A 22,989-nucleotide genomic window follows, 5' to 3' on the forward strand; every position below is an offset into this window, starting at 1 on the left:
TTGTCATATGAGCAGTGGTTACTTCCGCTCACAGACCTCTCTCCTGACCCCCCCCCCCCCCCCCCCCTCCCCATGAGTGACTACATGGTATGAGCCGAACCCAAGACTAATGGCTTTCTGTGAAAAATATGCAATATGGGGCACAATGCAAAATGCTGTATCTGTAATGAGGACAATAGACTACAAATTGGGATTGGTAATTGTTTTATGTCACTAAATCAAACAGTTAATCTTATCTTTGTAGTTATTATTTCATTGTGCAAATTGATTGAATAGACTTGCTGGAATACTGTCTGGGGGAATATGCGCCATACAATGCATGGAATGCAAAGTCTAACAAACACATTTGCATCTTTTGCACTGCTTGAAATCATAATGCCTTTTTATCTCATCTCCCATGGGCAGATACCGCGTGTAGACCGAGACAATCTGCTTTGGCTGAGAGATTCCTTTTTGCGAGGGTGGAGACTTTGTTTTTGCTGGAACTCTCAATTTCTATCATGTATAATCACGCAGCTGACCAAATGACATGAGATTTTACTTCTGGGTTAACAGAGACAACTTTTTATCTAATCAAAACTGTGCATACCAAAATCGATGACTTTCCATGCCACGAAAGCACCTTAACATCTTATGCATCTCGTCTCATGAGTGATATTTGAATATCAAAAGACAAAGAATAATTTAGCCTGTGCCATCTCAGTCTGTTCCAGTGAAAAAGGTCATTCGCTCAGTGCTTTTATACTGAAGTTGGTTTTCTAGGAAATGAGGCCCTGTTGGCTTGCAGCCCTTCTCTCCCTCACCCTCTGGCTCTCTAGACCATATGCCTGGAGAGAGACAGATAGCTTAGACAGAGCTAGAGTGGACAGAGGAGCTTGTTTACATCTTCCTCCCACTGCTAAAGCCTTAATTTGTTTGTGAGAACTGCAGTAGAGCTTCACTTGTTAAACACTGTCTTAAAGCAACAATCTGTGAGTTTTCCAGCTGCTCATTGGCCATTTCCACTTCTAATATACCACCTTGATTTCTGAAGATCCTAACGTGATTATAAATACGACACTGATTAACAATACCAGACATTGTTCTATCTCCACATGATATCAATGTCCTCAGGCAAACTCATCAATCAAGTGCTCATTGATGCTAGTGGACCTCTACCCTGTGCTTGTGCCAGTCATGTGCTGGTCAGCAGACATGAACATTCCCACTGAAATGAGAGCATGACATGGCAGATGAGAGAGGGGTTCTGTTTTACTCCTTTACCCACTACATGCGCACGCCGAACACCCTGCCCTGCCCCCCTTAGGGAAGAGGATTAGGGAAAGGAAAGGGGGGATTCCTAGTCAGCTGTACAACTGAACGCATTCAACTGAAATGCGTCTTCCGCGTTTAACCCAACCCCTCTGAATCAGAGAGGAGCGGGAGGCTGCCTTAATCGACATTCACACCATCGGCGCCCGGGGAGCAGTTGTTGTTGGGGGTTAACTGGCGTGCTCAGGGGAAGAATTAGGGTTACTGTATGTAGCCGTTGAAAACTAAATTGAGCTCCTGGGAAAGATACTCACTTTCAAATGTATTTCTATTGAACCCTATTGAAGTTTGAATATCCTCTCTTATTGCACTTTTGGCACTTGTATTTAAAAATCTAATCCAAAAACATCCTGTTGTATATTGTGTTAAAACAAACTGTCCTTAGAGTGTTCAGTAGATGATTAATATGTGCATGGCTGTGTGTATATATTTCAGTTAGTTCTCATCAGACAGCTTCCCATTTTTGTTCCCAGCTCCTTTTGGGATAATCCTGTCTCTTTGCACAAGTCTTTGATAGAGACCTTGAGCTGGTGGGAATGGAGACAGGGAGGGGACTGTCTCCCTGGTTTATGGGATTTTTGTCTGTGGGAATTTTCAGCTTTTTCAGGAAATAGGGTTTACATAGCCGCACAAACAGAGAGAGAGAGAGAGAGAGAGAGAGAGTGTGGGTGTGTGGGTGTGTGCGTGTGTGTGTGTGTGTGTGTGTGCGTGTGCGTGTGCGTGTGTGTGTGTGTTGTGTGTGAATCAAGGGTGCTCAGCTGGCATAGGGGTGGGTGGGAACCGAGAAAGTTGATAAGACTGTTCTCACACCTCCAGAACATGAGGGAGAATAAGAACGGAGACAGACAGACAGAAGGGAGGGAAGAGACAGACAGAGAGAGAGAGAGAGAGAGAGAGAGAGAGAGAGAGAGAGAGAGAGAGAGAGAGAGAGAAACAAGTCAGGCAGGATGAGGTTGGGATCGAAACTGGGAAAATAAGATAGGAACAGGGGTAAGGCTGGAGGTTAACAAAACACACCCTTAGGGTACAGTATTCAAAACTCTCACTGTACATTTTTTTCAAGGAAGCCAACTGCCATGTAGCACATTTTACGTCAAGTGTGGTAACAGCACATTAGGATTGGATTCAAACATGCAGTCTATCGCCAATATTCAGTTTAAAATGCTTTAGTTCTAGTATTAGTCTTTTTTAAGTTGTTAAAGTATTGGCAAAAGGACCTTTGCTTCCAAACCCTTTCAACCAGATTCTAACATTGGGAGATTGAACACAGTTGTCTCTAATAGTAGTTTTTACATCTCTTAAAGATGAAATCTTTCAGCTGTGAGCACCATCCAGTACGGGGATGACAAGACCTCACTGTCCCCACAAATGTTTTGTACTTTTGATTCGTTACAGTGCGCAAAAGCACATCGTTTCACATGTTCCAACACATAAGATCCCGTGTCAAAGAGTATGGGATTGGAGTACAGTACATACAGTCAATACGTACAGTCTCTTAAATAAAACACCAGACTGTGCACAGGGGACCCTAATTTACCTCACATAAACACACCCTATCCAGCCCACAGTTGACAAACACACATACAGTCTTCCTACTGAAGCTGCCTAGTCATTAGAGTGCAGCCATAAGAGGCTATCTTCCTTTGCAGTGAGAAGCCTCACCCACGGTTGAGAATAAGATTACTTAGCTCGCCTTATAGTACCTTCGACTGAAAATAGCTGAAACATGTACATGGTGGAGCGACCTTATTATATCTATCTCTACCTCTGTCAGAGGCCAGGCTTTCTGGTCAGGGGGCTGTATTTGAAGTGTTATGTGCTTACTGTATGAGCTCATGATATGCTAGTGACATTGGTCTACTGAGTAAAGGGGCCGTTTTTTGAGTTCGTATGAGGAGGGGCTAGTCAGTGGAAATCGTTATGCGCGTAAACCTGTGGCCAATGTTGTGTTTGTTCAGTGCCAGGCAAGCAGAACAACCGCATGTATAAGTGTTGTGCGTTAAACTTGCCAGCTTTCAAGAAGTTAGCAGTTGGTTTGGGTGGGTGCAACAATCTCAGCCACTCTCATCCAATCAGATTTGAGAAAAAAACGTATAATAGTTATGCTCTACTTGTCAGCGTTCCAAATGGGACATTATTTGTCTTTTTACCTAAGCACGGTACTTTACTTGGGCAGGAGCTCACCGGAACTGAGTACAGGCACTCTTCTGCTTCAGTTCCTGCACCTCCTATTGAATATTAGCGCAAAAGTATTGAAAAGTTCCTGCAATTAAATATACACATACCTGCACTGGCCTAAATATGCATACATCATATTATGATAGCAGTAGGGAAGGGGTGGGACAACGAAGGGGAACACCTTCCTAATATTGAGTTGTGCCCTACCCCCCTTTTGCTCTCAGAACATCCCTTAATTTGTTGGCTCCAATGCTTCCCACAGTTGTGTTAAGTAGGCTGGATGTCCTTTGGGTGGTGGACCATTCTTGATACACACAGAAAACTGTTGAACGTGAAAAACCCAGCAGCATTGCCGTTCTTGACACAAACCGGTGCGCTTGGCACCCGCTACCAATACCCCATTCAAAGTCACTTAAATATTTTGTCTTGCCCATTCACCCTCTGAATGGCACACATACACAATCCACGTCTCAATTGTCTCAAGGCTTAAACATCCTTCTTAAACCTGTCTCCTCCCCTTCACTGAAAGTGGATTTAACAAGATATATCAATAAGGGATAATCATTTTCACCTGGATTCAACTGGTCAGTCTATGTCATGGAAAGAGCAGGTGTACCTTATGTTTTGTACACTCAGTGGGCCTGGCAATAATAATAATAATAATAATAATAATAATAATGATACATTTTACTTGGCAGATGCCTTTCATGAAACTCAGGGACATCTTTCATTTAGACCTATGTAATGCATTTGAATTATACTTGATCATTTACTATTAAAAACGAATCAGTTTATCAATTTCAAAGTAAGGGGTGGGTTCTGGCACGTGTCACTTCCCACTGATACCATGTGCAGTAAACAGTAGCTATCATGTGAAGGCTGGATAGCTAAGACTCACTAGCCAACTTGGCATGCATTCCATTTTTTCAAGAGACCATGTCTAGAAGAAAATATAAGGGCCTCCAGTCCCCCTCTATATCAATGACTGATTGCATTGATCTAATGGAGGGATTTAAAGACAGTTTCAGTACATTCAGAGACAATGATCAGCACTACAGAGCTGTTTTTATTCAACACAGTTAGAAATCGTGAAAAACGCTTCTCCACTTTTGACTCGCCCTCTCTCGCTCCTTCCGCTGAGATATGACCATCATTCAAGTGAAATAAAAAAAAACGAGTTATTTCAATTTATGCTCTGATGTGCCTCGCGAGTAATGGGCTATAACAACTGACCTATTACTGGTGTTATCATATTGCCTCGCTTGAGATTCAAGTTTTTTAAAAAAGGGACTCTATGTTATTTACAGTGCCTTCAGAAATTATTCACACCCCTTGAATTTTTACACATTTTATAGCATTACAAAATGTATTACATTCTGATTTGTTGGGTCACTGGCCTATACACAATACACCATAATGTTAAAGTGGATAATGTTTTTAGAAATGTTTACAAATTAATAAAGAATGAAAAGCTGAAATGTCTTGAGTCAATAAGTATTCAAGCCTTTGTTATGGCAAGCCTAAATAAGTTCAGGAGTAAAAACATTCTTAACAAGTCACATAATAAGTTGCATGGTCTCACTCTGTGTCCAACAATAGTGTTTAACATGATTATTGAATGACTACCTCATCTCTGTACCCCACCCATACAATTATCTGTAAGGTCCCTCAGTCGAGCAGAGAATTTCAAACACAGATTCAACCACAAAGACCAGGGAGGTTTTCCAATACCTACATTTATTTTTTAAAGCAAATTGTTAATTACACTTTGGATGGTGTATCAATACACCTAGTCACTACAAAGACACAGGCTTCATTCCTAACTCAGTATAATAAGGGGTAGGCCTACATAAAAATAGGCAAATGATTATGCCTTTCCGCCCATGCGCTATAGTTTGGCCCTATAAGCTATTGATCATTGAATTGATATCACACAAAACATTGTAAGCGCACCTGATCTCCTGAATGGCGCAGCGGTCTAAGGCACTGCATCTCTATGCTAGAGGTGTCACTACAGACTCTGGTTCGATTCCAGGCTGTATCACAACTGGTTGTGATTGGGAGTCACATAGGGTGGCGCACAGCGTGGTTAGGGTTTGCCCGTGGTAGACCATCATTGTAAATAATAATTTGTTCTTCACTGACTTACCTAGTTAAATAAAGGTAAAAAAATATATAATCTCCTGCGCCCTGCAGAGAATTGCACTTGGCTTGCATTTTGACTCATAAAGTGATCTTGACTAAGAAAGGTTGGTGGCCACTGTTATATATGCTATGGCTGCCTATTGTGATTATTACTGTTATATCAGGGCATTAGGTTCTAGTCTCATAGTTTATTAGTTCTAGGCCTATGGTTTATTATGTGTAGGTCTATGTGAGTCACATGCTAAATGCAAGAGTCATGGATTTACGTTGGCCTACAAGACTATTTGGTCTGTAATGCAAAATCACATGTCAGATGGTTTGCTGTGTGCGATCGATTACAGTAGGGCATATGGTAGGCTATGGTTTTATGATACATTTTAGCTGGATCAATGGATTTCTGCCTACGCTACTATAACTGGCTTTAGCATTTCAGACCCTATCATAGTCACAAAATAATTGTAATGCTGCACTAGCTGCTTGCATCAAAAGCAATCAGGTAGCAGCCTGTAGATTTCCTGTTTACCTTGTGCTGTTTGCTCAAGGTAGCGCTAATGATGGTAAATTAGCGTTAGCGAAGCTCCCAGAAGGGACTGTCAGCCCTGAAAGCATCTATACTTACGGTGGTCTAACAGTGGTGAAAGAAGCAGGTGTGAAATTCCTCAGTCTTTCACAGCCATTAGGAAAGCCCTCCCCGGCTAATTTTAGTTCTGGTGAAATTAGCTCACCGCTAAAATTAGTAACTGACCCCTCACCTCACGCTTAGCTTAGCCTAGCCGAGCCTAGCCTAGCCTAGCGCTGATAAGCTGGTGTGGCTAAAGTGTTTGTCCCACTGTTATAGTACCTTCTCTTAGCTGCAACTGGAGCATTCAATTATTTTCCCACATGCTGTTTTTGCTTGGCTTCTCTGAAGTTAGCTACGGAAGTGATTTATTGGAGTTGCACAAGGTTGCACTGCTGACAGCTTCCTGCTGCAGTGCCTCAGCCAAACCCCTGCAGATATGGCAGCTGGAAGCAGTGTGTGTGTGTGTGTGTGTGTGTGTGTGTGTGTGTGTGTGTGTGTGTGTGTGTGTGTGTGTGTGTGTGTGTGTGTGTGTGTGTGTGTGTGTGTGTGTGTGTGTGTGTGTGTGTGTGCGTGTGTGTGTGTGCGCACGTGCGTGCGTGCATGCTTGTGCATGACAGTTGCTTGGGTGTGTCTATGAACAGATGAAAGTGGGAAAGTGGACACACAGTGTTCCCCAATATCCTATCTTCCTTCCCATGTTGCTATGTTTACTCAACACAAATGACTCATCATCTTTCAGACTTATCAATGAGCAATGCGTGTGTCTTAGACTCATCTAGTCTCGTTGAGTCACTTCAACATCCCGGTGACTGTCCCTCTATTGCTTCCTATGCACCTTTTCCAAACAGTGCCAAGTACTGAGCCACCCCACACTCTTGACTGAAGCATGGCTCTGCCTGTACCGAAGTACCGCAACACGTCTGTCCGCCATTTTGAGCTGCCCACTCAAGTGTTCCCCATAGGGTCACCCAGGGGTGACAAGTGCTGCTTCGTGACCCGCATAGAACTCGTCTCACTACTCACTTCCTGTGACAGTGCAGAGGGAGGGAGGGTTACGGGGTCGGAGGAAAGATAATGTAAAGAAAACATCCTGGTCACTGTCCACTGTCTGTGTGTTCCTGTCCGGCTTGACGGCATTTCATGCTATGGTAGGTGTTAGATCTAGGGTTAGATCCAATTAGTTCTGCCTTAACCCGCGATAACCGACAACTGCATAGCAGTTTCATTGCATTAGTAATGATCCCATGCAGCCTGTTAACAAGTTTGAATGTGTGTTGTAATCTATACCTCGATTATACAGTTGAAGTCGGAAGTTTACATACACTAAGTGTTGTTTTTCAACCACTCAACAAATTTCTTGTTAACAGACTATAGTTTTGGCAAGTCGGTTAGGACATCTACTTTGTGCATGACACAAGTCATCTTTCCAACAATTGTTTATAGACAGATTATTTTACTTATAATTCACAATTCCAGTTGGTCAGAAGATTACATACACTAAGTTGACTGTGCCTTTAAACAGCTTGGAAAAATCCATAACAATATGTCATGCTTTAGAAGCTTCTGATAGGCTAATTGACATCATTTGAGTCAATTGGAGGTGTACTGGTGGATGTTTTCAATGCCTACCTTCAAACTCAGTGTCTCTTTGCTTGACATCATGGGAAAATCAAAAGAAATTAGCCAAGACCTCAGAAAAAAATTGTAGACCTTCACAAGTCTGGTTCATCCTTGGGAGTAATTTCTAAATGCCCGAAGGTACCACATCCATCTGTACAAACAATTGTACGCAAGAATAAACACCATGGGACCACGGAGCCGTCATACCACTCAGGAAGAAGACGTGTTCTGTCTCCTAGAGATTAACATACTTTGGTGCGAAAAATGGAAATCAATCCCAGAACAATAGCAAAGGACCTTGTGACGATGCTGGAGGAAACAGGTACAAAGTAACTGTATCCACATAAAATTAGTCCTATATCGACATAATCTGATAGGCCGCTCAGCAAGGAAGAAGCCACTGCTCCAAAACCGCCATAAAAAAGACAGACTACAGTTTGCAACTGCACATGGGGACAAAGATCAAACTTTTTGGAGAAATGTCCTCTGGTCTGATGAAACAAAAATAGAACTGTTTGGCCATAATGACCATCGTTGTGTTTGGAGGAAAAAGGGGGAAGCTTGCAAGCCGAAGAACCCCATCCCAACTGTGAAGCACGCGGGTGGCAGCATCATGTTGCGGGGGTGCTTTGCTGCAGGAGGGACTGGTGCACTTCACAAAATAGATGTCATCATGAAGAAGGAATATTATGTGGATATATTGAAGCAACATCTCAAGACATCAGTCAGGAAGTTAAAGATTGGTCGCAAATGGGTCTTCCAAATGGACAATGACCCCACGCATACTTCCAAAGTTGTGGAAAATGGCTTAAGCACAACAAAGTCAAGGTATTGGAGTGGCCATTACAAAGCCCTGACCTCATCCTAAAGAAAATGTGTGGGCAGAACTGAAAAAGTGTGTGCGAGCAAGGAAGCCTACAAATCTGACTCAGTTACACCAGCTCTGTCAGGAGGAATGGGCCAAAATTCACCCAATTTATTTTGGGAAGCTTGTGGAACGCTACCCAAAACGTTTGACCCAAGTTAAACAATTTAAAGGCAATGCTACCAAATACTAATTGAGTGTATGTAAACTTCTGACCCACTGGGAATGTGATGAAATAAATAAAAGCTCAAATAAATCATTCTCTCTACTATTATTATGACATTTCACATTCTTAAAATAAAGTGGTGATCCTAACTAATTAAATGTCAGAAATTGTGAAAAACTGAGTTTAAATGAATTTGGCTATATATAAGTGTTATTGTTTTTATACTGAACTAAAATATAAATGCAACATGTAAAGTGTTGGTTCCATGATTCATGAGCTGAAATAAAAGATCCCAGAATTGTTACATACGCACAGAATGCTTATATCTAAAAAATGTTGGGCACAAATGTATTTACATCCCTGTTAGTGAACATTTCCCCTTTGCCAAGATAATCCATCCACCTGACAGGTGTGGCATATCAAGAAGCTGATTAAGCAGCATGATCATTACACATGTGCACTTTGTGCTGGAGACAATAAAAGGCCACTCTAAAGTATGCAGTTTTGTCACACAATACAATGCCAAAGATGTCTCAAGTTTTGAGGGACCGTGGAATTGGCATGCTGACTGCAGGAATGTCCACCAGAGCTGTTGCCAGAGAATTGAATGTTCATTTCTCTACTTGTGTCACCATGCCAGCCCAGGACCTCCACATCCGGCTTCTTCACTTACAGGGATCGTCAGAGACCAGCCACCCAGACAGCTGATGAAAGTGAGGAGTATTTCTGTCTGTAATGAAGCCCTTTTGAGGTTAAAAACTTGTTCTGATTGGCTGGGGCTGGCTCCCCAGTGGGTGGGCCTGGCTCCCAAGTGGGTGGGCCTATGCTCTCCCAGGCCCACCCATGGCTGCGGGCCTAGTTAATTTATTTCAACTGACTGATATTCTTACATGAACTGTGAATCAGTAAAATCGTTGAAATTCTTGCGTGTTGCGTTTCTGGTTCTGAACTTCTTACACAAGTGGGACCGCTGTGACTTTGTGACAATGACCACACTAGCAGCTGTTCAAACACAGTTACACCTCTGACAACTCCAAAAACAACAGACGCTATGCCGCTGTTGGATATCGCCAGTTAACACCTGATCTGATTGAATCTAGGCCCTAGTATGTGTGTGTACAGTATGTCTGTGTGTGTGTGTGTGTGTGTGTGTGTGTGTGTGTGTGTGTGTGTGTGTGTGTGTGTGTGTGTGTGTGTGTGTGTGTGTGTGTGTGTGTGTGTGTGTGTGTGTGTGTGTGTGTGTGTGTGTATATATGTGTATTGGCTGGTGATTGATTCGATAGGCTCTCAACAGTTGGATTTACTTTCCCTTATGTGAGTTAAGGATCTGCCGGCAAGGTGATATGCACAATAACTTTCCCTATACCGCCTACAGATGCTGTAGGTGCGTCATGACTCATCCTCGTAAAATCTAAAGAACATGTCTGCTGCCACATGATTAGTCAGCCAGTCGATTTCCCTCAGTAGAAAGACGTAGCCCTTTCCTGCAGTCAAATGACCTAGTGACCTCATGGGGGGGAATTTTACTCATATTTGTCATCATTTCATCATTAATAAACATTATTTTTTTTAACTCGCCAGAAATCTGGTGTTTCTACAGTATGTCAAACGGATTTTGTTATATTTCAGTCTTCTGTGATGTATATAAAGTGTAATATTGGGATGCAAATACAAAACTCTATATCTGACATGGTACAAGTGACTTCAACAAGACCATAACCATGTGTGTGAGGTGTATACTTCTGTTTCAAAGTTTAAGACTACAAAGAAACACTCTGTGTGACCCTGATTTAACCCACTGCAGTAAAAGGTTAACGACAATTTATTGCACCCTGTATTAATAACCCTTTCAGTATCCCCTCAGTCTTCCCAGCCCAGAATATTTCTCATAGTTGGAACTTGTAATTGTAATTGACACAATACAGGTGGTGGCACCTTGGTTTGTGCTCTTTGAAGCCCACATTCCTTCTGCTGTTATTGATCAGGAGATTGTTGTGCAACACTGGGTTGATGAGGTATGTTGTGTTCTGAGGTAGTGTTGGTGTGGCTGTATGCGTGTGTCCCAACCAAAGGTGAGCTGCTGCGCTGGTTGATCCTGTGTCTACTCCCATGAATCCAGGCAACATGATTCACTGAGAGGAGCGTTGAGTCAATAAACGCATCCAAGCTATGTATCCTCCTCACACACTTATACGCACACACCCATACTCAGGCACGCATGGAACACGTGCTCGCCCACACACACACACACACACATATTGCATACACACATGCACACCTGACACAAACACATACACACATGCAGACACGTGTGCACACACAAACACACTCGATACTGCAGGATATTCCCACTGTTGACACAGCCAGCTCTGACATTTGTCCTGCAAGAGAGAGAACATTGTATTAGCATTATAGTGTGTGCATATGGGAAATGTTTTACATGCATTTGCATCAAAGGTTTCCTTGATGCAGTTAAGAGCATGCCATCCTGTATGACAAGCTGAGACCTTGATTACACACTTAATATTCCCCTGACGGTATTGCACGTCATCATCAATATCAATAGGTGTCTTTCTTTACTAACAATAACCATACCAGGGCAGCATGACAAAGTTTCGATGTGGAAAATGACATTTCATTTTTCATTGTTTGTCATGGCATGACTTTGTTTGGTTTGAAATGATAAATTGCAGACAATGGCATTTGGACTTTGATTGAAGATTAGACAATGAAAATCATACCATTTGTTGACCTGCATGTGTATTTTTTGTCAGGGGTACAAAGTGCTGCCTTCCAAAGTGGGGGAAGTGAAGCATGACGGCTGTTTCAGACACCGGAAGTGGCTTTGTCTCATGCTCGGCTGAGTTAGATATAAGCAGGAAATGTGCCTCTATCTCTCCCATGTCTCTCTCTCTGTCTATCACTCTCTTTTTTTCTCTTTCTGAAGCTTTCTTACTCACTCGCTTTATTCTTTCTGTTTTACCCTCTCTCACTTAATCAGCTCGGAACACTCAATGATTTATCTTTCTCCTACCTCTCTTTCTCTTTCCCTCCATCTCTTGGTCTGTCCAAATGCTAGTTATCCAGGCTGAGAGTGAGTGAGTGAGATGTGTGTGCGTGCGTGCGTGCGTGCATCTGGCGCTCATGCCCATCGTGTGTGTACATACATGTGTGTTAGAGTGTCAGTGAACACAAAGCACTGTCCTGGTTTGGACCCTCACCCTGCCTGGCCTGGGTCTGGCCCTGTCCGGCCCTGGTCCCCCCACAGCCATCACTAGTGAACCCATCCTCTAGTGTCTGTCCATCCACACACACACACACACACACACACACACACACACACACACACACACACACACACACACACACACACACACACACACACACACACACACACACACACACACACACACACACACACACACACACACACACACACACACACACACATCCATTGAAAGGTAGTTAGCTGTGGGACCAATGCATTGAAGTAGTGTTCAAGTAGTAGGAATAGGAGTTACTGTCATGATAGCTGTAATGTCGCTTTAACGAAGGTAGTATTAAAAGGAAAATGCATTACAAAAAAAAACATCCGTCATAAGACAAGCAAAGTATTTTACAGAAGCTTGGGTGGTTGTTGCTGTTATAGCGGTATTAGCAACAGTAGTAATAGTAGAAGTAGTAGTAGTGGTAGTAATTGTTGCTGTCGTAGTATTTATATTATTTTAACAGTGGTATCAGTAGTCGGACCGGTAGTATGAGAATGGAGTGTTGGCACAGTGGTTGTTTTTGCCGCGTCTAGTCATTTTATTGCGTGTGTAGAACAGCCTAACCAAAGCACGCACACCTTGGCATTAGGACAGAGCACAAAGCATACCTTCTCATGTGTTTGACTTGTAGCTCACGCCTCCCTTTGGCTAACAGCCTCAAGTAGCATGTCCTCTGGTTACCACCCAGTTGTCAATGTGCTAAAGTTCACAGAATAATTGTTTAGTATCCATTGAAGAATAGAAAAGGGAGTTTTTATTAGTGCTAGTTGTGTAGGGAGAGATATTAGCCACCCATGCCCATCATGCTCCCTGCTACCACCCTAACTGGATATTCATCATAAGGATTCTTTTACGATTCAAACGAGAGATTCCTTTTGAGACGCTGAGACCCAGCAGAAGATAGATTGTCTTTGATAGTTCAAACCCTAACATCATGGTATAGGTTTCTTATAGCAGGTAGGTTATTTTCATAAGTCAATGATCCATAACATAATACTTATGGGTTTATTACAGAGCCAATTACCCAGACCCAAAGCTCTATTCAATTTGTATCGCAGAAGTTCAGCGTTACAGTGTGATTGATATTTAAAAGGCAACGTTTCCATGTTAGCGGAGTGCATTCATGTGTCAATTGGAAATGACCTTTACATTTCTATTGTGCAATCTGTAGCACTTCAGCGATACAGATTGGATAGAGCCCCTAGTCTCTTAGACGGAGTAAATGATGTGTTTACTAGTAGGGCACCTGCACTGTGGTTTTGTTTGTGAATGCATGCATAAGCATACGTGTGTGACGCTGTGACGGGCATCACTTATAAATCATCATGCAACATGTGTAGTCATCATTCTAGCCAATGTGTTTGTTGCCTTGTGTTGCTCTGTAATTTAGTTGATCACTCTTTTGTTGCTGAGAATTTTCCTGCACAGCCGGAGATGCAGACTTGAATGTAGTCAATATTTAAAAACGCTTTAAAATCCACTTTAAAATTTCAGACTTGATTTGCCCGAACAAAAAATGATCAACCCCTTTAAGAAATGACCATTAATTATAATCCACATAATAATTCTAAATTGCTGTTACTGGAGGATTATTTTTGTGCTGTAGCAAACTAGCTCAAATTAAGATCCTACATCTGTATTTAATTTTCAGAGTGCTTTTGATTGTGCATACATGCAGGAATGGGCAAAAATTACAAATTACAATTACAAAATACGATAAAGATCAATGTATAAAAAAAATACATAATACTTCATTTACATGTACAGTTGAAGTCGGAAGTTTACATACACCTTTGCCAAAAACATTCTAACTCAGTTTTTCACAATTCCGGACATTTAATCCTAGTAAAAATTCCCTGTTTTAGGTCAGTTAGGATCACCACTTTATTTTAAGAATGTGAAATGTCATAATAATAGTAGAAATAATTATGTATTTCAGCTTTTATTTCTTTCATCACATTCCCAGTGGGTCAGAAGTTTACATACACTCAATTAGTATTTGGTAGCATTGACTTTAAATTGTTTAACTTGGGTCAAACATTTCGGGTAGCCTTCCACAAGCTTCCCACAATAAGTTGGGTGAATTTTGGCCCATTCCTTCTGACAGAGCTGGTGTAACTCAAATCAAGTCAAATCAAATGTATTTATATAGCCCTTTGTACATCAGCTGAAATATCAAAGTGCTGTACAGAAACCCAGCCTAAAACCCCAAACAGCAAGCAATGCATGTGAAAGGCCTCCTTGCTTGCACACACTTTTTCAGTTCTGCCCACACATTTTCTAAAGTATTGAGGTCAGGGCTTTGTGATGGCCACTCCAATACCTTGAATTTGTTGTCCTTAAGCCATTTTGCGACAACTGGAAGTATGCTTGGAGTCATTGTCCATTTGGAAGACCCAATTGCGACCAAGCTTTAACTTCCTGACGGATGTCTTGAGATGTTGCATCAATATATCCAAATAATTTTCTTCCCTCATGATGCCATCTATTTTGTGAAGTGCACCAGTCCCTCCTGCAGCAAAGCATCCCCACAACATGATGCTGCCACCCCCGTGCTTCACGGTTGGGATGGTGATCGTCGGCTTGCAAGCTTCCCCCTTTTTCCTCCAAACATAACGATGGTCATTATGGCCAAACAGTTTTATTTTTGTTTCATCAGACCAGAGGACATTTCTCCAAAAAGTACTATCTTTGTCCCCATGTGCAGTTGCAAACCGTGGTCTGGCTTTTTTTATGGCGGTTTTGGAGCAGTGGCTTCGTCCTTGCTGAGCGGCCTTTCAGGTTATGTCGATATACGACTCGTTTTACTGTGGATACAGTTACTTTTGTACCTGTTTCCTCCAGCATCATCACAAGGTCCTTTGCTGTTGTTCTGGGATTGATTTGCACTTTTCGCACCAAAGTATGTTAATCTCTAGGAGACAGAACGCGTCTTCTTCCTGAGTGGTATGACGGCTGCTTGGTCCCGTGGTGTTTATACTTGCATACAATTGTTTGTACAGATGAAGGTGGTACCTTCAGGCGTTTGAAAATTGCTCACAAGGATAAACCAGACTTGTGGAGGTCTTGGCTGATTTTTTTTGATTTTCCCATGATGTCAAGCAAAGAGGCACTGAGTTTGAAGGTAGGCCTTGAAATATATCCACAGGTACACTTCCAATTGACTCAAATAACAGAAGCTTCTAAAGCCATGACATCATCTTTGGGGATTTTCCAAACTGTTTAAAGGCACAGTCAACTTAGTGTATGTAAACTTCTGACCCACTGGAATTGTGATACTGTGAATTATAAGTGAAATAATCTGTCTGCAAACAATTGTTGGAAAAATGACTTGTGTCATGCACAAAGTAGATGTCCTAACCGACTTGCCAAAACTATAGTTTGTTAACAAGAAATTTGTGAAGTGGTTGAAAAACGAGTTTTAATGACTCCAACCTAAGTGTATGTAAACTTTCGACTTCAACTGTATTTTGTATTTTACGAACAGCAACAACATTCTCAGTAACGGTTACAGAAACGTTTTACTTGCTATGGCTGTGAAATGTTGTTGTTTATCTACCTTAGTTGAGTGCACTGACTGTCAGTCACTCTGGATACGAGTGTCTGCTACCCCTGACCAAAATGTTCATGTGAAAATTAGCATACCGAAATAAACTGAAAAGCACACTTGGTATTATTATTGGCCTTGTTTCGGGGCGGGGCTCATTAGAATAATACTCAGCATGCTTTGCAATTGTTCATTTTTACATATACAATTACATTTAGTTCATTTAGCAGACGCTCATCAGACCATAGTGCCATCGGACTTCTGATACCAAGGCAGGGTGAAAGGGGGCCACAAAACGGTGAGCCGCTATAAAAAAAAATAAATGAAAATACAAGTGACAGCTCTCGAAAGTATGTTTTCACAAAATACATTGAAGTGTAGTTCAGCCCAGTTTAATACAAATTACAAAATACTCAGAAGTAATTGAAATTCCTATTTCCAATAGAAAATTCTGCCCATCTCAGCATGTGCAGTCACAAAAGGGCGCGCGCACACACACACACACACACATACTCACATACACACAAATGGCACACACACACACACACACACACACACACACACACACACACACACACACACACACACACACACACTGAGCTTTAAACTACAACATGTTATATATTTCTATGTGGTCCGTTCCTAGCTTTGCCCAGCGAAGGCAAAACAAAAAAAAGAGGAAGAAAGACGAGTTTGCTGACACGTATCCAATTCCAGTCAGTTGTCAACAATGTGTGCTGTTGTACAGAGTACAGACTATGATGAGTTTATCTGTGTCTGCATCTGAGTCGGTGTGTGCCTTCATATGTCAGTGGTGTGTCTGTGCACATATTGTATGTGTGTGAGCAGCGGCTCTGGCAGAGTATTTAAAGCCAGGCCGGTGTGTGCGTGTGTGTGGTTGACTAGTTTCTTAGCCTAAGGGGACCTTAATTCCCCCTCCTACTCCGGAGAGCAGTTCAATGAAGACTGAGACAGTTCAACCTCTGAGTGGGGACAGAGGAAGCACAGCGAGGACAGAGGAAGCAAAGTGGGGACAGACGGGGACATATGTCGGTGTTAGCTGTAATACTAGGCACAGTAAACTATTGTCCCACACTAGCATTACTTGAATTAGCATCACGTGTCCCATGAATTACTCAACTCAATTCAACATTTCATCGTCCAATCAGAAAGATGGTCATGTGCCTTGAGAAGGGGAAGTCGTTGTCGCTTAAGCGTGGATGAAAGTTTATTCATGAGACCTGAGTTTTAGTCACACACTCTTCACTCATTCCTTGTTGTGTGTTCTGTTTTTGTAGGAATGATATTAGTTGACATTTCTGGAAGTCTTACCGGCTGTGGCTGAGTAAGTGCCATATATTTGTCTGGAACTTGGAGCGTACCATCCCACATGCAGCTACAATTACGGGTGATTTATTTGTTACAGTAACGAAGCCAAAACGGTTGTTTTAAGTGAGTCCACCGTTTTCACTTCTTGTGGTTGAATCGACCACTAAATAGCTTGCTCTTGAAAGCCTCTCCTCTCTTTTTACTCTCCGGGCCCATAAATAATAAATGCTGTTGTCCTGAAATGGGTATCATGTGCATCTTCTGTCTGAGTCAGTCAACCTCTTGGGGTTGTGAGTCATTTTTAGGGACCTCTCATCCTAGATCTTGCGTATGACCCACGCCATTCAATCAACATCCAGACCTTTGTGTATCATCATTGCAGCTGAACTGTCTAAGATGGCTGGGGATGGTAGCTATGAGTCGGACTCCATGAGAGGTGCGCGGCTGGAGCGATACGAGAAAAGAAGTTCAAAGGCGTCCATAACGAGTTGATAAGGAACAGGGGGAAATATGTTTGTGTTTATAGTCGTGATGCCTCGGAAAAGTCTGGGTTGAGGTTAAAGACTGTTGGTTTGGATTCACTTTATAAACGCACACATGCAGGCAGGCAGGAACACAAACCCAGGCAGACACACACACACGCGCACACGCACACACACACACCCCTACTTGAATGAGGATGAAAACATGACATTTCAGGTCATCCCATCTCCGTTTCCACTTAGTGCTATTGTGGAGATGAGTGCTATTTTTACACAGTTTGAGTGGATTATTGAGGATTATTACTTTTTTGCCCATGACGATTACATCGCATAGCTAACATGAATCATTAGTCCACAAGGTATTGCATTGCATAATATCTACTGCTAAGAGAGAAACAAAATGTGGTTTTGTTGAAAATGTAATGATTCTTTTCACTACGCATGATTCAGCCGTTGCCTGTGAGATTGACTCATTCTCTTGAAGTTTTATGTCATCAAACACTTGGCCGCTTTATAAGGCTAGAGAAACTGCCTGATCTCATTTTTATAGTATTTTATCTGCAGGGCTTTTTGAGGTGCTAGCTTCATGATAGTCATCTGATATGGCACAGGCTAGACAGTATTCAGACCCTGCGCTCTACTGCTTGATATACCTCTGTTCTGTACCTTTTGAACAGTAGCAGAAGCTGCAGGGAAAAGTAAGAAACTGTGCAGTGTGGCTTTGTGTATAAACTGTGTAGCTAAAGAGATGGGGTATACAAGATGCTCTATGAGCAGCGTGTTAATAAGGCACTTGTTCAATTTGCCCACATTGCACAATTCTTGCCTAGTTTATAAAGATAAAGCTACACGTTAAATCATTCCTTTATTGGTTATAAGAGTGTAATCAGTCGCCAGAATGTCTGAAATGAGTTTTGAGTCCTTTTCCCATGTACAAAATATGGCATGGCCTGGGAAGAAATATCTCAGTGTCTCTCAGTGTCAGACTCTTAGGAACATGCAGTTCCTTTGGCAAAGATTGAGTCATACTGTCTAGTCTATAAAAGTCTGCCTGTCTGTGTAGTCTTGAGACAGTGAGTGAGGGAGGGAGGAAAGACATTCCCAGCCACCTGTATGATTAAAGCAAAGATAGTCTGGTCTGAATGCTCTGAATCTGAATCTCTTTCTCTCTCTCTCTCTGCCTACGTCTCTCTCTACCTCTCTGTCTCTGCCTGCCTCTCTCTGCCTGCCTGCCTCTCTCTCTCTACCTCTCTCTCTCTCTCTCTCTCTCTCTCTCTCTCTACCTCTCTCTCTCTCTTTCTCCTCTTTAGACTGTCTGGGAAGACTTTCCCCCGACCTCTCTTGGCACATGTATTTGGGTTTTCCCTCTGTGACTCAGAACTACTCCAGCCTCCCTCCCTCCTTTTCCAACCTTTCTTTTCCTCTCCAAGCAGACTGAGACTGGGGCGTGCCACCGTGGAACGGGCCAGGAAGTGGGAGGGAGCGAGAGAAATGAGACAGGGAGAGACAGGAAGAGTAAAGACTAAGCACAAATTTGAACCTGGAACAAACAGAGGGATACAGACAGATGGGGAGGGGGAAGGAGAGGGGGGAGGGGATGAGACGAGGGGTCGGGGACCAACATGTCTAATGTACCGTATATTATTCCGCATGCAAAGTCATGCAAAAACTTGCAAATAGCTAGATTAGTGACGTTATTGCATACCTGAACGCTTTTTGATCGCTGAAAGGGTTTGACCCATACATAGATGATTTGCATTGGGGAACCTGGCTGCAGACAGATATTCTGCAACCTGACCTTACAGTCAGCCACCATGCTTTTTATTCAGGAACAACGCACTCTCCCTTCTAAAAAAAAAAAACGTTCCTTCCTATTCAACCACTTCAAGAAAATGCCATAGGTCTATTTGGAAGTAACTATCCCCCACAGAGAATTGTAATCTGTTAGCTTTTCATTTATTTTGCTGCAGCCGTCAACCGAACATGAAACATTTTTAACGGAAGAGATCGCGTCATTAGGTTTGGAACCAGGAAGTCATCAAACACACACAGGCTATAAATGGACTTTGCTTTCATCTAAGTACCCTAGCAACATCACATGCAGCCGATGCAAAGGCCATGAAACGTTTTCTGGGTGTTGTCCGCACTCCCACATACCTCTCATTACCACTGACATCGGAATGTGCAGTATGCAGGCAAGAATGTGATAACACCAACAGTTTTGTAATTCCTCATCCATGTTTTCCCAGTCTGCATTCCGTGGAAGTACAGGCCTCCAATTCTAACCGAGACATTTCTGACATTACGACGGTGGAATCCTGCTTAAGATCTGTTCTCTTCTCACTAAGCCTGTGTCTTGGTTGCGGCCATCCGGCAGAGTGCATTGGTCTTGTTGTTCGAGACAAGGGGAGGGAGGGAGTTCGTCATCCCTCCCTCTCTCATAGGTGTGCCTAGCCTGCTTACACACACTCCTATTCAACTTGACTGAGGCATGGGGGATTAGCGTAACATAGCAGGTAACTGACGTGGCTTCTATCTTGTCTGCACAACAAAGTGTTCTCTCTGTTAGTCAGGGAAGGGCATTGTTTGCCAATGAGGTGCACCAACAATACTGCGCCAATGAGGTGCACCAACAATACTATGCATGTCGCACGGTTGTCACGGTAACATCAAATTGTTCCAACAATATGTTTTAAAATGCATAGATACTTCTGATGATCAATTGTTATCCTAATTTGAAGTATGTTCAAATTGTGTAGAATTGGGGTCATTTTGAAGATAGGTACAGCTCTCATGGTGAATCCACTGTGTTTCCCTGAGAATCTAAATTAGGCCACGAAGAGGCTTCCTCTGCGCTCTCTTCTGAAATCTTTCAGGACACTCATGCTGTGCTTAACAGGAATTCTCCTGGGCATGATGACAATTTGGTTTGTGAATTTCACCCCCAATAACGACTTGTTTCTTTCACAATGTTTATTCAAGTACATCATCGGCTTGAGGCAAATTTAAATGACCGTAAAAGTGAAGGGAAGGAGAGGCAAATAATCTTTACTTTGTGAGGAAACCAGGGCAGACAAGCAAGTGGTTTTTGAAGTAGGTCGCCTGCAAGCTAACATTGCCTAGCAACTGGAGTGGTTTGGGTTGGAGGGTGGAGGTGTGGAGGGGGGGGACTCTGGACAGGGACATTTGTTTAATCAAAACTGTCCCCTCGGTCCCCACCCCCCAACTCCCACCCCACCAGCTGTGTCAGCGTGGTGTGCGTCTGAGCGAGTCAGCAAGCAGGCAGCCTAGACTGTGAACCGAGCAGCAGGGACCCCTAGATACACGCAAACAACACACACAGAGCCAGAGGCAGCGTCTCTGTGTGAGAGTTACTGGGTCACTCCCAGCGCTGTGAAAGCTGGCCGAATCAGGTCAAATCTGCAGAAAGAGGGGAAATGAGGCCCACTGATCTGTAAACTCTCTCTCTCTCTCCGTTTTTCTCAGGGTCCCAGGGCTGGCTGACCTGACCTGCTGACTTGTTCCACTGTCAGTGGGAGGGGTGTGAAGGGGGAGGAGGGCTCTGAAGTTCACACCCTTTGGCCACTCCCCTTAAAACCAATACTTTATTAGATAATAGCCATTGTTGCATTTTCCATCAATTTTTCTTTTGTTCAACTTTTGCACTAAATATAAAAGTTAAAATCATCATAATTGTTTATATGTTTGAATAAAGTACTTTTGCAACAAATCGCTGCACTTACTTAGATGTTGTACTTTGCACATACAGGAATACGCAATGTATGCACAGACGGCCACCCGTGTTCAATCCCCCAAACATAGATGAAAAATGACATCATTGAAATATTCCTGAAAATAAGACACAAGGGGCTGTAGTACAGTTACACAGTAATGAGACACAGCAATGAGACACAGTAATGAGACACAACAATGAGACACAGTAATGAGACACAACAATGAGACACAGTAATGAGACACAGCAATGAGACACAGTAATGAGACACAGCAATGAGACACAGCAATGAGACACAGTAATGAGACACAGCAATGAGACACAGCAATGAGACACAGCAATGAGACACAGTAATGAGACACAGCAATGAGACACAGCAATGAGACACAGCAATGAGACACAGCAATGAGACACAGTAATGAGACACAGCAATGAGACACAGCAATGAGACACAGTAATGAGACACAGCAATGAGACACAGTAATGAGACACAGCAATGAGACACAACAATGAGACTCAGCAATGAGACACAGCAATGAGACACAGCAATGAGACACAGTAATGAGACACAGTCATGAGACACAGCAGTGAGACACAGTAATGAGACACAGCAATGAGACACAGCAATGAGACACAGTAGTGAGACACAGCAGTGAGACAGTAATGAGACACAGCAGTGAGACACAGCAATGAGACACAGTAACGAGACACAGTAATGAGACACAGCAGTGAGACACAGTAATGAGACACAGCAGTGAGACACAGTAATGAGACACAGCAATGAGACACAGGGGCGGCAGGGTAGCCTAGTGGTTCGAGCGTTGGACTAGTAACCGAATGGTTGCAAGTTCAAATCACCGAGCTGGCAAGGTACAAATCTGTCGTTCTGCCCCTGAACAGGCAGTTAACCACTGTTCCTAGGCCGTCATTGAAAATAAGAATTTGTTCTTAACTGACTTGCCTAGTTAAATTAAAAAAAATAATAAAATGAGACACAGCAGTGAGACACAGCAGTGCCTCTGCTGGAGCTGGGTATGGATCTCTACAGTGCAGTGCCCAGTGTTGGGGAGTAGTGAACTACATGTAGTTCAACCAGTAATTTAGCGACATTTTGCAGTAGCTTGGTGGTAGTTGAACTAAATACAAATCTTTGTAGTGTTTTCTGTAGTTATTTACTTTTTTGCCATGTAGCGGTGTAGTTAACTACTTTTAAAGTAACTTTAGTTAAGTAAACTATATTTTTCATAAGGGTACCTTTAGTGTAGCTTAACTTCTTTCACTGTGAAGTAATTGGTGGCTTGGTAAACTATATTTTCAGAGTAGCTTCCCCAACACTCGGGGCGCCACATGTAGGCTCCCATTATGCCGTGCTTATTAACCCTTGTGACCGCCTGACAGCCAGGGCCACAAAGCAGTTCCTTTTGCCTTCGTGGAACTATCCTGCTGTAGAATGGGTGCAAATGGGCCCGGCGTTAGGGTGACAGTATCGGTAAATGACAACTGTCTGTTCAGCAAGGTGAGGGTGGGATCTGTGGAACATGACCTCGCATAAACCCCTCTCATCCCTCCTAAACCTAGGTCACAGTGTGATTAGTTAGGCAAGAGGATCCTCCTGGTTGAGCCCAAAGCTTTAACAAATCAAATCAAATTGGATTTGTCACATGCTTCATAAACAACAGGTGTAGACTTACATTGAAATGCTTACTTACGGGTCCTTTTCCAACAATGCAGCGTTATAGATAAAGATCAAAATTATATTTGAAATAGTAACACGAGGAATAA

General features: G+C 42.7%; 1 long non-coding RNA gene across 1 annotated transcript; it reads right to left on the reverse strand.

The window, feature by feature from the left end:
- Nucleotides 1-10,653: 10,653 nt before the first annotated feature.
- On the reverse strand, nt 10,654-19,860 carry LOC123724603 (uncharacterized). Its single transcript, XR_006757140.2, has 2 exons — nt 19,632-19,860; nt 10,654-11,228 (listed from the first exon to the last, which is right to left on the reverse strand). It is a non-coding gene; the product is annotated as an uncharacterized LOC123724603 (long non-coding RNA).
- Nucleotides 19,861-22,989: the final 3,129 nt, after the last annotated feature.

Source organism: Salmo salar, chromosome 10 (genome assembly GCF_965601325.2).
Source record: "Salmo salar chromosome 10, fSalSal1, whole genome shotgun sequence".
Taxonomy (NCBI): Eukaryota; Metazoa; Chordata; class Actinopteri; order Salmoniformes; family Salmonidae; genus Salmo; species Salmo salar.